Here is a 16,344-nt window from a genome sequence, read left to right on the forward strand (position 1 = left end):
GAGCTCATGGCTTGAATACTTTGAGAGCAATGGCATTGCTAGGCGAGATGGAAAAGCCTAGCAGGGATTTGCTTAAAACATCCTTTTTGTTCTTTGCTCTGCAGCCACGAGGTTTGAACTCTGGCCTCTTATAACCTTTCTTGGTCATGCCCACATGTATTTCACTCATTAACCACTGGATGGCACTATGACTCTTTCAAATAACTCATCCTTTCCAAACTGTGAAAAGTTCATATCACAATTTACCAAAGTTTTCCAGATGAGGCATCAAAAGTATTGCTTTAAACAGGAAAGAACTAAATGCATTTCTTAAAACTGGACAGTTGTACGGTTAGCACGAATTTTAACTGGAGAAACAAAAAATGGCAGCTGTTTAACATGAAAGAGGCACACAAACAAGCATTTAGGTTTGTAACCGAAAAGAGTTTAAACATTTACTTTGAACACCTCAATATTTTTATGGTAACCAACCTAAAACACCTTCTTTGATTGTAGATAAATAAAGTTACAAGGTTTTATAAGGACTCAAGTCTAGAAGCTTCCAGAAGAAAACCTCAGAGAAGTTTTACGACCACCCCTGTCTCGGGTAAAGGCAGATTCATACTGACACTGCTCCAGCATGTTGGATCTGTTGGATCGCCATGTTGCAACGTCATATGGGTGATCCAACAGTGTTGGATCGTGTTGCAATGTCGGTTGTAGTCAAGCTCTATTTTCTAAACATCTGATGGCGGCGTTGTATGCTGGACATCTGTTATTGGTCAGCCAAACAACCCAACGTCAGTTACGGCACGACGTTGCTTCCCTTAAAAAATGTAAACGGCGCAAGTGTTGACACAGTCCTGAAGACATGGAGCAGATGGAGGAACGTCTCACTGAAGAAGTGAGGAAGTGCGATCATTTGTACAACTCAACTCTGAAAGATTACGAGGACGCACAACTGGAAGGAGATCGCTGGCACCTTGGAGTTGGAGGTCGGGGAGTGCACAAAGCGATGGCGGAAAAGGAGGGACAAATTGGTCCGCATTAAAAGAGGACTGAAGGGCCGCCGTGACGATGCCGGTGGCCCCAAAGTTCCTGCTTTTTATGTGTTCCTCTCATGGTTGGAACCGCACATAAAGCACCGGGAAACCGCATCAAACTTCACGGTATGTGCACGATGCACTTAAAGTATGATATGCTGCAGGGAAATACGGCAGAGTTAAATCAAGTGATTGTGAATTTAGTGTATGGGGAGGACATGGTTTATGTGTGAAACCCAGAATGGAAAGCAACATTCGTATATAGGCCAATTAACTGGACAAGACAATGTATTTATGTTACAGGTATTCTATTAGAATTAGGCAGAGGTGGAAAGTAACGAATTACATTTACTCACGTTACTGTAATTGAGTAGCTTTTTTGTAAATTTATACTTTTTAAGTAGTTTTTAAAATCTGTACTTTTACTTTTACTTGAGTAAGTTTTTAAAAAAGAATTGTAATTCGCTACATTTTAAATCATATCCATTACTGAGTAAAAATAAATTGTAGGCTTAATAAATTAAAAATATTACGTGTAGCAGCATCGGAACAGAGAGAGACACCTGCATGAGCGCCGCGTCTAAACCGGGGGGGGGGCAACACGCTTTATGATGAGGACAAACAGCCATTTTTACCGCAGTTTTGATCAAAAACATCAGTTCAGTCCCTGTGATCCACTCGCTGTTTACCTCCTCTCTCCCTCCTCTCCTGTGGGTTGGAACCGCACCTTCGCGCACCGGTGTGACGTCATCAGAATTCTGCTCGGTTCGGCAACCAGACTCGGTTCCGTGTTTGAAATGTGTTTCCTTACCGCGCACGGAAGCGGCAAAATTACGTTTAGCGCTCCTAAGAAGCCAATTATCAGCGCTCTGCTCATAAAACAGAAGGCCTGCAGCAGGCCTCCGTGAGTTAATCCTGATACTGTTCAGGTGTAAACATTGTGCTCCATCCCTGTGTTTGAACTCAGAAGTTGCTTCTTGATGCCACAGATATGTGATGATTTAGCTTGTTTCCTTTTTTTTTTACTCCAGAATAAGAGATTAAATTATTACAAAAGCAGTTCAGTGTAGTTAGTCATTCAAATGATTCTAACATGCTGGTGTGTGTGTGTGTGGGGGGGGGGGACTGCATAAGACAGCATGGCTTCATCAAATCCATGCATCCTATATCTTGGCTGAAGTAATGGCTCAGGAAAATAACTTGTATTTAATAAACAATGATGTCTTTGCAGTGTTTATGATAATGTTTTATCTTATATTGGACCTATCTTGGGTCTGGGAGGTGAAACTTATCATGATGCAAGCCTTTTAAAACATGTTAAAGTGTTACAAGAGGAGATAAATGCATGAATTTGAAGTTCATGTTTGGAGACCAACCTTCACAGTTTGGAGGCTCACGCTGGTGAGGAGACACCATTAGTTCTAGTAACACCTGGGCTCCCAAGGCCTATTCTGACAGGATGTACGTTACAGGACCCTTAAGGATTCCAGTTGGACGATTGGAGGATTATTTAGGAGGATTGGGATGAACAAACTGGTTTCAGTGGTGAAGGGTTAAAGGTATTGGCTCGGCATTAAAATTGTAGAAATGCAAAATAACTACACTTTATTATCTATATAAACATGTACTGGGTCCAGTTTTTTATTTTATTAAGGACTTTTGTCATAAATCATTACAGAAAATCCAAATCCTCTCCTCCAGACAGTGAAGAACTGTGTTTCGCATGCGTCACTCCAGCACGTAAAACAAGCTAGCTGCTGATGCTAGTATTGTGAATCACTGTTATTTGTTTACTTTCATGCTCCTAATTATTACGTAAAATTGCGTTTACAGCTGCAGCAAAAGGTCTGAGTCATGTGTCTGTTTCCTACACGCATTTTTAAATAACAGGTCTGATCTAAAATAATAACATACATCTATAAATCCATCTAGAACCGCACCGCTACTTCTGGACTCCAAACGAGTCCCGTTAGCATGACTGCAGCAAAACTAACCGTGTTCGCTCCGGTAAGGAAAGAACAAGTCCTTTGGGAAAGCTACGACATACGCACGCACGCACTCACACACACACACAGATATAATCTAAAAGATGATCTCTATATTTCAACATTAAAACCTCCATGACATCCTGGATTAGTGCAAACAACGAGTTGAGCTAAGGAGTTACTCCAGCATCAGGAAGATTTATTCTGGTAAATTGTTGGTTAAATATTTTCCAGAGTTATGTCAATAAATGCACACAGCAGTAAAACTGTAGATTACTGAACTATATTGGGACACATGATGGAGCTAAAACCAGCTAAAAACTTGTCAGCTTAGAGCTCCCAGTGGAGCACAGAAATGAAATATTTAAGAAAAGTAAACAAACTGTACCGATTTTGGTTCTGAAGATGAACAGAATCCTCCTCTATGTCCAAATCAGGTCGCAGATCTTCTGAGTCAAACGGTCTAAAACATGTCTGCACCTCTGGTAGTGATATCCAGCTGGCGGGGTCGGAGTTCGGTTGAACTTCTCCGGTAATCTAATATCCGTTCTCGTTGCCGTATCCCAGAGAAAAAACAAATCTGATGGACTAGTAGAGGCTTCAGAAGCTACATCTGATTGATGACACATTGTTCTCTGCTATAACGCTAACGCAGAAACAGCGGAGTCAGGCGTTGTTTACTACAGCTGTTTCAGCAGAGCTCCATGTGAAACGTCAACAGCTGCCCAGGGCTTAGACCGGACGTTAGTTTCTGTTTTTCCTGCGCTGGTCACAAACATCAGATTTTCTTACAATTCCAGCCGTCAAAATCCAAAAACCTTTTTCATCTGAGATTTTAATACACATTTACACATGCTGTTCAAACAAATTTTGCCTCTGGCCGATATCTTTAAATGAGTGAGTGAACCCACTACCAAAGATGAACTCTGCTAACTTTAAAAATCAGCTGCTCTAAATAAGCATTCAGGGAAAAGTCATGGGCTTGTGACTATAACCTAATTTATGTCACTAGTTTGCAGTGTACCTGCCTTTGTACTTCAATATGAATATTTGTTCATTTAATAAAAAAAACGGCCACTTTGACATTTATACCCCATTGTCTTTTTTTTAACTATTCAGAAGAGCTCGTCCTTGCACAGTCAAAAAAGTAACTAAGTAACTTTTACTCTGACTACATTTGAAATAAGCTACTTTTTACTTTTACTTGAGTACATTTTGAGGCAGGTAATTTTACTTGTAATTGAGTAAAATTTCATGAAAGTAATTATACTTGTACTTAAGTACAACATTTTAGTACTCTTTCCACCTCTGGAATTAGGTGCACTGTCTCTCATTGTCAAATGCTGAGTAGATCTCCAGCAGAACTCTTCATAAGTAATTAAAAGTTGAATGCATTTTTGTTGGGCTATTATGACTTTGTAGGGATGGAGTACATGGCATTTTCTATGGGAAGTATCCGCAATATCTGAATACAAGCCAAGGTAGTGGGTTTTGTTTGTGCTGTGTGTCCCAGGGGTAGCACTGGTATTTGTAAACCTTATAATCCTAATTTATTAAAGTGTAGCTGGTTTGCCAGTGTGTAACATGAATGCCAAGGCTGTAACACATCTGTTTTTCTTGCTATTAGAATGAAGGTTCACTATCAGGAGCATCTCTGCTTGAGGCAGATGTGGAAGAGACATCATCTGGTCCATCAGAAGCTGGTCCCTCATCTTCATCCTCGCGTGATGATTCCCCGGAACGATGCACCTCGACCCCAGCACCATCAACAAGTGCTGTGGTCAGTATTCCTTTGGCGGCCATCCCCTGCCAAGGCTCCTCAACGCCAACTCCACGTCCAGCCCCAAAGAAAAAAAGGCGACGCCAGCTGGAGCAAGATGACAGCTTTACAGCTCAAATCTCCATGATTGAGCTTCAGCGAGCAGAGCTGTACCAGCGTTTGGACCAGCGTCAGCCGGACCGGTTTGCACGATTTGGACTAACAGTTGGCGACTTGATTCGAAGCACGCCTGAACATTTGCAGATGGAATTGCAGCGCAGCATAATGGCACATATCTTTGCCATCATACAAGGTGATGGACAATGGCAGTAAAATTTGGTCCTTTTTTTGCAGTGTGGCAAAGTTTGCAGTATTTTACATGTTTGCAGTGATTTGCGTGTTTTTTTATCTTTATTTTAAATTTTCTTGATATTCAAGCACTGTGTGTTAATGAGCAACATAATAAAGACTGATGTTGCTTTAAATTGCCTGGCCTCCATTTTTACTTTGCTAACTACCTGTTTAGTAATGTTTTTCCATAGCAGTACATGTGGTCCGCCCTTAAGCAGCTGCAGAATCTCCCTCTATTTTCACTTTGTAATTGCAACACTGTTGAAGCAATACCATCGACATATATACTGGACAATTCATTTCCATAGGCTCCAAAAACACATTTTTGAGGGGAAATGGGAGGTGACCACCACCGCCATTTTGACCGTGTCACAGGTTCCGTCAAGCCCAGACAATTCCACAAAAGGGAAGAGAGGTGGAGCTGGGAGCTAAGCTAACGGAGGTAGCAACCTAGCTACAACTGGAGTTAACTGTGCACAACACCAGAGCTTCTGAGTCAGAGATACGCCGGGCTGACCGCTGGGTAAAACTGGATGGAACACAGAGGTCTCCCGAGAGCTCCACAAGCCGGCAGCCCGCGCAGCAGACAGAAGCCGCGATCAGACAGAGATGCGCAGAGCTCCGGGGAGGAGAGAACCGGGTGGAAAACATCGGTTTCCATCCGAGAGCTCCACAAGCCGGCAGCCCGTGCAGCAGACAGGAGCCGCAGCGATCAGAGATGCGCCGAACTGCGGGGAGGGGAGAAACGGGTGGAAAACATCGGTCTCCCGAGAGCTCCATGAGCCGATAGTCGGAGCCCAGCTCCACCAACATGTTATATTTCAACCCATTTTCTAAAGTGCAGCATTATGTTAAATGCACTGAGTTTTACCCTATTACATTTAAATTTCATGGTTAAAGAGTACATGTTAAAATCTAAGCTCAGCTCGGCAGTGACCTAAAATACATAAATATAATTTTACTTACCGAAAAAAATGAAGTGGAGACTCCTTGGACGCTCTATTAGTGCAATTAATACCACAGCAAGTCATTTTGACCAACAATTGCACAAATAATATCCAAAAAAGAATACACAAAACCTACAACTAATGGTCTAAGTTGAGAGACTGAAAATGGCGGAACAGTTTTCAGGCGAGGCCGAGGCTCAGACTGAGGCATTTCCCCAGAGCCAGCTCTGTGGTCACGTGTGTTGGATGCTCATTAATTATACAGAATTTTTGGCTTTTAATTCACTTAAACAGAAGAGTGAGAAAAAAATTCACCCCCCTCAGAGGCTGATGACTGTCGTTAAATGTGCACTGCATAAACCTTGGCTTCTTTTCAGCTGCATGCACTTCGTTCACAGAGCTCTGCATAAAAGCCTCCCACCTTTCCACTTTAGTATTTAAACAACAATGGAAACAGTACAGGTGCCTGGTATGCTGTTTAATGTGGCATACATGATCCTCAGCTGCTTTTCAAGTTATAATCTGGAAGCAGCATAGAAATGACAGCAACATGTTTAAAGTGCTCTGCCTGAACACAGCCCCCTCCACCTTTTAAAGTCTGACTGCAATTGAAAAAGGAACACGTCGCTCAGTGTGCCGTAAAACAATCACAATTTATCACAATTTGTCAGTGGCTAAACCGCAGTTCATGTATTGTTTTTGAGAGATTATGATAATTCCCCTTAGTAAAAACCTGTGTAATGTTTAATCTGTCTTAATCTGCAGTTTTTCTTTCAGATTTATTGATGGATGATACAAAACACAGCCAGGTGTGAAGTGTGTATATTTACTGCAACACAGTTTTTTGGGACACACTGTGTTGTTCCTGTCTGTTATATTACTGCCATAGCAATGACTTGAAGACAAAGTGTTATCAAAATGTTTTCATTTTAATATCGAGATGCACACAGAACATAACAATAGAGTGACAAAAACTTGTGAGATAAAATGAGTAGTCACAGGGGAGCCAACAAAACAATCTTTTTTGGATCATGTTAGTCCTGATGTGGGAGAAGAGTGCCACGTGACACCATGTCATCCTGCCAGGACACTGCGGCAGCTGAAGACTGGAAAAACTGCATCAGGTCGTTGCGCACAGACATAGCTGCCCTTGTAGAACGGCTTCTGGACATCTGCGATGGTACCACAGAACACAGGTTGGTGTCGGCGCAAACAGTCCTGCGCCAATCGCCTGGCTGTGCCATTCCCTCAGACTCTGTGTCTGGAAAGTGTGGTGGTATGTAGCAAGTGTGCGGTGTTTGTGCTTTGTCCGAATGGGCCAGAAAGTTGTGGAGAACCATGCACGCCTTTACGACATCCATCGCCTTTTCTGGTAGGAACTCCATTGTCCTCCCAAGAATTCTCCACCGTGCAGCCAAGATCCCGAAGGCATTCTCAGTGACCCTCCTGGCTCTGGATAGGCGGTAGTTGAAGATCCGCTTCTCCTTGTCCAGATTGGTGCCTGAAAAAAATGCAGAAACAAGTGTTGTTAATATTCTCATAAATTTGCAAGCTGCAAAGGCATTTAGATCTTGTCATTTTAAACGGCAAAAATACACTGCAACCATTTGGTGGTAATGCCATGTATATTTTTTCACTGTATAGTAAAATGGCTGAGTGTGATTCATGTTACAACCTCAATCTACATCAACATGTCTTTGGGAAAAGTTTGTGCGTTTCTCACTGGCTGAAGAAGTGTTTTGCATTTACAATATCTCAAAATGGCAAAATAAGTAAGTTAACATTGTGTTGAAGCCACAAAATGGCTCAACATAATTGTTTGCATCACTACTTTAATATGTGTGATGTATTACTGTTTTGCTCTTGTTTAGCTGTGCTTTGATTTATTTTTATTGCGATTGCTTTCAAGACCACAACTCAAGGAATCCAGCAAATTTACAACTGTAGTTTCTGTAAATACATATACTCCTTTAAATCCAGTCATGGTTTATTTGCCTTTAATTCAATATCAGTCTAGCTTATGTAAATACTGAATATTTGATGAATCACCTATTGTTTGTAATATTTAGCTGATTTTAATCATTTTTCATCATCATTACCAAATTCATAAGAAAGGTCACTTGAGAAACTGTAAGCAAATTAATTCGAAGTTGCAGTATTAAGCCTACAATTTGCAATTTTTTTTAATAAGTTTTCTACATTGTTCAGCCCTAACCAAAAAAACCCTTTTGTTAACAACATTGAAGCATGTACATGTACTCTAATGTTACGGACATTGTCACAACACCTGGTAGTTTTTCATCAGTCTGACAATAGCAAATGAGACATTGAACAGCATTGACTGTGTTCAAAATTATGCATACCTGGAAAAGGACACATGATGTTGGTGTGCAGAGGGAAGGCAGCATCAGCAACAATCACGCGAGGGGCTTCGGTTGTTGTCCCAGGAAGACACAATGGTGGAGGCAAGTTCAGCTTGTTTTCAAGAAGCATCAACCAAATGCACTCTCCTTAAACACCCCACCATCGCTCTCATGTCCATATCCTCCGATGTCCACCATGGTGAAGCGATAGCCGGCATCACAGGTCGATATCAGGACGATGGAGTGGGCACCTTTGTAGTTGAAGTAGTTACTCCAAGTATTCGATGGTGCTTTAACTCATTCACTGCCACTGACGACTAAAGTCGTCATTTTAAATCCAACTGTTCACTGCCAATGACGACTAAAGTCGTCATTTGCATTTTTTTACTGTTTGAAAATCGGAACGAGCCCCCGCGCAGAGAGAACAAACATGTCAGCCCTGAAGCCGATCTTCATCCGCATACGTCACACGTCACGTGATCAGAAAGCAGAACATCAATGTGTTAGGAGATCGTTTTGGGCCGTTCCTGTAAAAAAGGTGAGGCGCAAACCGGAAAAGCGTCTGCCGATCACAATTCGACAACAGATCATGAAAGAACGGATAACGCTGAAAACACGCGGATTCTTCCTGATGTAAGAGGTGAGTCTCCGCCTTGTTTTGGTTGTTTTGGCGTCGAAATCATCCTAGCATGCAACGTTCTGTGACTTAAAAAAACTGTAAAAACGGTGAGAAACGCTGGCAGCGAAGGCCGTTAGCCATCAGGAAACGGCTGGCAGTGAATGAGTTAATGTTTGCATGCTTCCCATCGAGGCTACCCACACAGTTTGGAAACAGTCGCCAAAAATCCTTTGCTATGGCAGTCCACTGGCTTGGGGGGGGGGGGGGGGGATGAGAAATTCAGGCTGCAGTGCGGCCCACAACACCTTGCAAACCTCGGTCACAATCCCCAAAACTATGCTGGAACCCATTTTATAACTCGCACCGACTGCCTGTTGGGGCGCACCAGAAGCCAAAACCCGCAGGGTAACGGCAAGTCTCTGTGCAGCATAAATCGGCATGGAATGTGTTCCCTGGTGCCAAATGCTTAAGCATGAATCAGGCTTAAGGGTCAGTCTTGATGGATGGATGTAAAACAGACCAGTTACTGATAGTGTCCTGCTTCTTCGATTGGTAAGGAAGGACACCCCAGTCAAATTGATGCAATGTACGTCCTGGTAGGGAATCGTAGGAGTTAACCAGATGTGCTGGAAAGGGATCGTGGAATTTATATGACTGCAGGCCAGTTCCAGTTTCCCCTTTTTGCTGCTAAGTGTGAGAGAAAGAAAAGATTTTTGTGAAAAATGGTTGTTGTCCTTATTTGTGTGAATCCAACTAAAGTTAATCTGAGAATATGAAATGTGGATTTCCGCTACAACGTTTTATAAAACAATAAGTTATACACATGTCATATTTCTACATCTGATACAATTCAGATCACCTTCAAAACTCAGTCACACACCCAGGGCCGTTTCAAGGCATTTTGGGGGCCAAGGCTAAACGGAACCCCATCAGTAGGCACAGATCCCCTGCCCTCATTTTTGGAAATGGAAATATGGTCACCCTAACTTAACAGACATAAGCCCAGTCAACCAACTGGCAAGCAAACAAATCCAACAGCTCTGTGTTTTGTTTTCAAAGTTGGCATTAAACTTCTTGTATTTTAGAGAATGCCTTCACAATACATGTTAAGTAATATACCAAATACATACACAATACATGTGACTATATTTAACTAAATAGTAAAAATTTTGCATTTTACTCTCGCCCACAAATCTAAATTAGAGTAATTAAAAAATGTTGTATGTGCCCTCCAGCTATGAGCTATGAAGCAAAGGCAATAATGAGACATAACGCTCTGTGCTGTCTAAATGAGTATAATTACATCAGCAAATGCACTTCAAAAAATATTTCTGCTTCTGAATGAAGAGTAGCTCCAAACTTCTGCACAGTATTGTATTGTTAAATGGATCAAATTATTATATTTGAAATAAAAATTTGTTTCCAGTGCAATAGTAATTAAAACACTTAAATCTATGAAAAACACAGTGAAAAGCTCAGTCATGAGGACAGAAACCTGAAATGAACTCAGTACTTTTGTCTTCGTAGGAGTAAAATCATGATGTCAATACAACAGCCTAATCATTTATACCAGGGTTTGAAGCACGCTGCACACTTGGATTTCTCCCAGGAATAATTATCTACCATTCTTGGTAGCTGTATAGAGAGACAGCTATCAAGATACCCCAAACAAGAAGTAATGTACTTTATAAAAAAAATGACAGTTTCAATTAATCTGCTGTGAAGATGTGTTTGATGATTGTGTAACATTTGTGATTCCTACGTTTTTATGCGTCCAATTATTACAAATAACTAGACCCAAGAGGATGCCAGCAGCAGTTTGCATTGTTCCCTGCAGTATTTCCTGTTTTTCAAACCCAACACTTTTCCAGTACCCAAGAGGTTACAAGAAACAAAAGGTGTATGACTCACCAAACAACACTAGAGAAGATGGCACAAGGGTGCAGCTTTAGAGGGGAATTAGAATGGGGAACATGAACTTGATGGTACAGGGTTTCCATGCTGACGCGAACTGAAAAAGAAACGAGAAAGCTTTTGGCAGCCAAACGGTAATAAACAAAGCTGTAAAACACAGTAGAATACCTTTTTGTTTGAGCCGTTTCATAAGTGTGTCATTTTTAAAACTGAGTGACAGAAACACTATTTAAAGCAAAGGTTCACTGAGAAACATAGAACACTTTTGTTGAAATAAAATTGAAATACATGCTGAACATTCAAATAGTCTTCAACCCACATTTTCTGTATTAGTCTTCAAAAGAATATAGACAGAGAAATGTTTGGGTCAAACATGACAACAAAGGTAAATTTCACATTGTAAATGAGCATTAATGTGCCCACCCACCTTGGCTTGTGACTGTGGAAGGCTGTTGTTTAGCATCCAGGAGAGAGCATAGCGTACCTCTGCTAGTAGGAGCTAGGGTTGTCACGGTGTGAAAATTTAACCTCACGGTTATTGTGACCAAAATTATCACGGTTTTCGGTATTATTGCGGTATTTTTTTTAAACGCGCTACATTTTCAGACAACTACATAAACCCTGTATATCAGGAAAATATTGTCCTCAGTTTGTGTCTAAATTTAGCCTAAAATGTGTTATTTTGTAATTATGTTGTTTATTTGTTTACATTTTTCCCCTTTAGTCTTTATAATACCAATATTTACCCATAACTTCTTATTTTTTTGTTTGTTTCATGTGATCATTTTAAAAATATTAGATCAGATTATACTCAGTACTCAAGTAGCCTTCTAATCAGATACTTTTCTACTCTTACTTGACTAATAAACCCTATACATGTATCAAGAAAATATTGTCCTCGGTTTGTGTCCTTCCAGTGAATTTTGCAGATTTGGGAAAATGTCATCAGGCAGTAATCATTGTTAAATTCATAATTATTCTCGGAGAGAGACCAACTCTTATCTGCCCCTGGGAGCCCCGTAATGCATAGCGTCATTTCAACATGGGGGTGTCCGCGACACGGTTTATATGCAGGTAGCGGTGCTGCGGCTGCTTTATATAGCGACTCGTTGCATTCTCCCTCAACCCAAATCCTCGGATCACGCATTTTAGCTAAAATGCTAACGTTAACTTTCCTTGCGTTGACTGTAGAGTTATGGGTGATGGTCACGCAGATGTGTCATGAGATTTGAAGCGTTGCTGCCTTTCACAGACACTTTTTCTGCACGTGCTGCAAACAGGATAGCCGTCTTCTATAAACTGTCCCTCGGCATTCTTCAAATATCCAAAAAATGCCCGTACTTCCCACTTTGTCTTCTTTGAGGGATAATAAATGTCCTGAGCGCTGCCATCTCCACCTTTGGCCGTTATTTCATCTTTAGCTTCAAGAAAGTTTTGGTTGTAAACAACAAAGTGCGCATGTGCCGCCGGCAACTTCAGCAGATGATACGGTGGCTGGTAAGGGTCACCGCGCCTACACCGCAGCCACGGTAATCAACTGAGATAATTTTTTTTTAAACAAGATGGTTATTATTATTGTCAACTTTTTTACTGGGGTTTACCACTACACCGGTTACCGTGACAACCCTAGTAGAAGCTAGCCGTTAGCAAGAACAAACCCACAAGGAACATGTTTGGTGTTTTTTGTGAAGACGAAACTTTAAAGTTGCTTATTTTTTCAAGAAAGTAGAGGGAATGGAGGCAGCAGAAAAGTTGTATTGTTATTAGCCAATCAAAGTTTAGAAGTTTGCATGTCATGCAAATTTATGAGTAAGACTCCAAATCCTGGTGTCTTCTGCCCTCTACTCCTCTGGTTCACTTCTACTACGTCAAAAATCCCTGGGAGCGCATCATTGTAGGAAAAGTCATATAAGGGACTGGGACAGTACACAGATAATAATCACAGAGCAACAGAAGTACAAAAGATGGATTAAGGAAGCTATAGAAATAAAGAGACGTGAACCCATGACCATGAACAGAGACGATGGAGTTTATACATTGGATCCCACTTGGGACCTTGTCATCGGAGAGGAGGGCGAGGGCAGTAGGGGGCGACATCGCCCTCTACTGCCCGCAGATGAACAGAGAAGGAAGTCGCTTCTTACAGAAGCATCTGCTAAATGCATAAACTTAAACTTAAGTTAACACCACTAACATCGGCAGTGCTCTGAGGTAAGCTACAGTGTTAGCCAAAACTTTTCAGCAAAAAAAGGTTAAAACTACTCTTCTACTATGCTGTTTAAAATGAATTAAACCAATGGAAAGTTTACAAAGAACGAACATACGAAAGATGTTCAAAAACATCAGACTCCCAGTCATCACTGACAGCGAGTGAATAGGTAAATGTGTAAAGCTACATTTATGAATTTATTATTTTTTTGTTTTGTAACCATTTGTTTCAAATCAGTAAATGCATTTTGTCTTCACGAGCTCCCGTAGAAGGAAACATTCCACAAACATGGCAGATGGTAAAAACTACACATTGTCACTTTAAATGAAACATCTTATAATAGGACTCTTTGAAACATCCTGTGAAGCCACTGGGAGTCTTAAATATTTCATTTGGGCAAACTTCTTTTGTAAAAATAAAAGAGGAAAATCTTAGAGGACTTTCTCAGCTTACTTAGAACCTCCTCTAACCCAGAAATGCTCATTTTAGGGAGGTTGGTACTTTACATTTTCAATCTCAATAATCTTAGCACCACTATTCTTTTTTCAAAACTGTATAAATGTGAAATCGTTGACCTTTTCACATCAGCTCCCCGGTGGTCACCATTGCCAGGGGTGAGACTTGTCACCACGTTAACCTTGTCTTTGAACAGAAAGCGTGTTGTTTTCTGTGGTACTGACAAGTCAGTTTGACATATTACATTTTAATCCATTTGGGTCATTGTCAAAATCTTGTGGTCATTTTCAAACGTTTCTGTGAGACCTGTATTGATTCCATGTGTCACGTTTGCCCATACTATGCATGAAAAACACCTAGAGACTCAAGCGATTTTAACTTAGTAGCAGCGGGGCTGATGGCAACTCATGAAAAATTATTGTAATATTAGAAAAATAAGTCAGACCTCTGTATCCCTCTATTTATTTCTGCTCGTGGCATGAACTCATGCAAATAAACCTACATTGCTTCTAGTAATATCTGTTAAGTTCACCTTTTTTCTCTAATGATCCAATAAAAGTTTCCATTAAAAAATTGTGCATTCATTATACACTTAGCTTTGGCCTCTAGTGAAATCATGTGAGAAAAGAAAAAAGGGATAAAACATGTAAATCTCTAGTGGTAGAAATTCATAGATGAAAAGCTGCGATGACAGCCTTCATTAGTCAGCGGGTCATTCATTAGGGAGAAAAATTAAAGGGCAGATGAGGTTGGTTTTAATTTTGATGACCAATCCCTCAGGACAAACAGTGAGCAGTGATTTTTCTCTGGAAAACTTCACTTAAACAGAAAATGAGTGGGCAAGTTTTAATGGTACCTTGATACCTTTTCTCAGCCTCTCCAATTATACTAATCAGTCATTGCACATTCTTCAACCCTGTGCAACCAGCTAACACAGCTCATGAGAATCCTGGGCAAAGATTACCTCCCTCAGCTGCTAATGAACTCCAGCCAAATGGCAGTGGAAATGGTAGCAGAGGTCCTGACTGTGTGATCACAGCTCCAGTAAAGCAGCAATTTACCGCACCGAGTGTTTCCTCTGCTCTCAGGTAGAAGATTCGCTATGAACATTGATTTCCCAATGCTAAGTGCAGAACATGTCCACGGCCTTGGGCTTGCATTGACTGTATGACAATGAAGGAGTGCCTCACTAACGATGGCTTTGTGTGTATGAGCCTTAATCCAAAAATGGGTAATTTGGTGTGTTCCACAAGATGAGCAGATCATTACTGGATTAAAATAAAATAGGATGAAACCGACTGGACTTTATGAAAGGACGGATATTATTGCTGGTTTTAATTTTACAGCCATTTAAAAAAAATGTAATTTATGTCATGATTGTGATTTCTGACAGGAAAGTGGAACATCAAACCTTTGTCTGCTACCAAGTGATTGTAAAGGGGGCAATGATCCCCAAAATAAACATGCAGCCTCTGAACCTTCACTGGTACCACTTGATCAGAAAGTACTACATGCTTTAAAATATATGCTTCAGCGAGTGATGAAATTTTTTTCATGTTGTTCTTTGTAGGACAAAAATAGACCAAGTTCACTTGTTTATTTCCACACATGTGCAGTGGTCCCTAGCATAGATGAACGTTTGTGAAACAATCTCTGTGGGAAAAAAAGCTGTGGTGCTCCTCTTTCAGGAAGTGGAATTAGTCAGTGGAAAGGGGAGCAGGATTTGGAGTCTTATTTCCTGATATTTGGACATCTCACCTCTGGTTAGCTAACAGCAACACAACTCTACCACTGACTCCATTTACTCTGCAAAATTGATGTTTAATCTTCATAAATAACACAAGTATGGAGGAGCTCTGTCATGTTGGAGAGTTGCTAATGCTAACGCTTAGCTTCTACTAGCTGAGATGTTCATTGCTGTTTCCTGGATGCTAAAACCAACAACAGCCTCCCCATCACAAACCAAGTGGGTGAGTTCATGAGTATTAATGTGACAATGCGTATTTTCCATGGCAATAGGGGACAGCACATACCTAAATAATTTCAAGGAAGCTGAATTTTTGTGTTCGGGTAAGACCTTACCAATGGATTGCCATCAGGGTCAAAAATCCTTGGCAGTGCCACTTCGAACGAGTACGTTGTCAGATCGTTCAACCTCCAGCAACAGGACAGGAACATCACACTCCCTTTCATCACTGGCAACGAGTGAAGAAGAAAATGTGTAAAACAACAATGTTTATTAATGGCGAATGTTTTGTAACTGCTTTTTACAAATCAGTAAATGTGCTTTGTCCTCACGGGCTCCCGTAGAAGGAATCATGGATTCTAATATGGCGTCGCCCAGAGTCTTAAACCTAACCCAATTTATTTTAGACACAATTTTTTGGGATATATGTTACAAAGCCACCAATACTTTTTACACAACTGGGCATCATTTAATTAATTTTCAACAGCATTTTGATGGATATTTCCAGAGAGATAACAGTAAAAACTACACGTTGTCTCTTTAACTAAGGCTAAGTTCAGACTGCAGCCAAAAGCATCTCAAATGGGATTTATTTATACCACACGGGATTTTTTCCACAAAAATCAGATTTTTTTTGTGATCTGATTTTTTCAAATCCAATCCAAGCCACTTTCCTGTGTGGTACTGATTCTGATACATATCTGATGCTTTTGAAAGCGACTGCACTCTGAACGGTCTTGTCGCATTAAATCC

Source organism: Nothobranchius furzeri, chromosome 1 (genome assembly GCF_043380555.1).
Source record: "Nothobranchius furzeri strain GRZ-AD chromosome 1, NfurGRZ-RIMD1, whole genome shotgun sequence".
Lineage (NCBI taxonomy): Eukaryota > Metazoa > Chordata > Actinopteri > Cyprinodontiformes > Nothobranchiidae > Nothobranchius > Nothobranchius furzeri.